At 36.9% G+C, this 2109-nt stretch overlaps 1 non-coding gene across 1 annotated transcript; it reads right to left on the reverse strand.

The window, feature by feature from the left end:
- Nucleotides 1-248: 248 nt before the first annotated feature.
- On the reverse strand, nt 249-460 carry LOC130038013 (small nucleolar RNA U3). The gene has a single exon (XR_008794571.1). It is a non-coding gene; the product is annotated as a small nucleolar RNA U3 (small nucleolar RNA).
- Between the last annotated feature and the right edge of the window lie 1649 nt (nt 461-2109).

The raw sequence follows: 2109 nt of genomic DNA on the forward strand, positions 1-2109 counted from the left end.
TGTTACCGACTGGATTCCACGGGATGTCAAAAGACCACGTGTCTGCCCACCTACCAGATGGTCAAACTTCTTCATCAAGATCATGAACAATCGGTTTAAGGCTCTTCATGTTCCTAGAGTGAACAGATGCCATTGGGCTACACTAGCACTCAACAGGGACAAATGGAAATGTTACTGGCGTGCACTTGAGCAAATCGACGATTAACGGGAAGTCAAGTGATCAAGTGATCAAGTAAAAAAATTTTGAAATCTCTCTGTCTGCATCCTCTGGCTCTCTCTTTCAAAGAAGGAGAAGAACAATCATCAATGAGGAAAGGCAGTTGCAAAAGCAACACCTAGAACCAGCTTCACAGTTAGGAGAGGATTCTGTGTCTCCTCCTCATGTTTTCAGGTACTATGCATGATCAGAGAAACTTCTCTGGTAACAAACTATAGAAATGATCCCTGAAAGTATCATCTTTGACTGTCATTTTCTGAGGAAAGAAGACCACGAGTGGACATTGAGTTATTTCCTATAAACAAAGATGGAGGAAGAAGAAGAAGGAGAAGGAGAAGAAGAAGAAGAAGAAGAAGAAGAAGAAGAAGAAGAAGAAGAAGAAGAAGAAGAAGAAGAAGAAGAAGAAGAAGAAGAAGAAGAAGAAGAAGAAGAAGGATGAGGAGGAGGAGGAGGAGGAGGGAGGAAGAGGAGGAGGAGGAAGGAGGAGGAGGAAGGAGGAGGAGAAAGGAGGAGAAAGAGAAGGAGAAAGAGAAGGCAAGAGTGAAGGCAGGAGAGGAGGCAGGGGAGGAAGAGGAGGTGGAGGAGGAATAAGGAAAGGAAGAGGAAAAATAACAAAAACAAGACCAGAAAAAGAAGAATGAAGGAATGAAAGAGATAAGAAAGAAAGAAAGAAAGAAAGAAAGAAAGAAAGAAAGAAAGAAAGAAAGAAAGGAGGAAAGAAAGAAGGAAGGAAAGAAAGAAAGGAAGGAAGGAAGGAAGGAAGGAAGGAAGGAAGGAAGGAAGGAAGGAAGGAGAATACTATACATGAAAGAAAAGTGGCCATAGCTTGTCCCTAATCCATTGATGTGCAGATACTCCCATCAGACAACCTCTCTCAGGAACAGAGATTAAGGGTGAGCAAAAAAAAAAAGACAAATATGCACCACAAGAATGCCATAAAATTTTCTCTTTATACCTACTTGGGAGTCTGGAGAACCCAGAAAAACTTTAATATTTTTTACTTTTCTACCTAAAATTCATTTAATATGTATAATTCACTGCTCTTTGTCAGTCACTGCTTCAGGTACAAAAGATACAAAAGAATAAAACAGAGAGAATCTCTACTTTGTAGTGAAAGACAACACATATTAAACATTTTCATTTAAGTGACATTAAGTTCTATTATGAAAATATCAGAAGACATTGCACTAAGAGGATGTATTGCCTTAACTGTTGTGATGGGTAGACAGAAGAATGTTTTACATTTGGGCTAAATGTCCAAGATAAATACATATAAATAAGATAAATAAGTATAAAGAAAAGAAAATTCAATGGAATCAGATCATGTAACACTTTCTAGACCCTAGTCAGAAGTTTTGTATCAATTTCTGAACATGTTACAAAGAAAAAATATCTTATGCAAGAGAATAATATCTAAATTATATTAAGAGAATTTTAGCCTGGTGTTATGTGTAAAATAGATAGGAGATGGTTGGGTGGAGGAGTGAGGAGAAAATCTAGTTAGGCACATGTCCTTGGCTATGACAAGTAATTAGCATGCAATATTAAATTGAGGTCACTCGTAATTTCTAATATATTCTATACACTAAAAACTCATAATTATAGTCATTTTATATAAAGTCCAAATACCTAAGGGTTTATACATTTAAGCATATTTCAATCAGGCTTACTGAAGCTAATCCTAAATCAAGTGTTGCTATCAGTTTATTGTTTTCAGGACTGCACTAATCTCTTTTTCTTTTCTTTTCTTTCTTTCTGGTTGACAGATTTCTGAGTAGGAAAAAATCAGGATACAAGCACTTAATTCTCAGCTCAACTACCATTTGTCAGGAGCCTTTAAGTATACCTTTGAGTCACTCTAGGTTATAGTCTCTTTATCCAAAAATGAGTGG

Source organism: Sorex fumeus, unplaced genomic scaffold, assembly GCF_029834395.1.
Source record: "Sorex fumeus unplaced genomic scaffold, SorFum_2.1 ptg000072l, whole genome shotgun sequence".
NCBI classification, from domain to species: Eukaryota; Metazoa; Chordata; class Mammalia; order Eulipotyphla; family Soricidae; genus Sorex; species Sorex fumeus.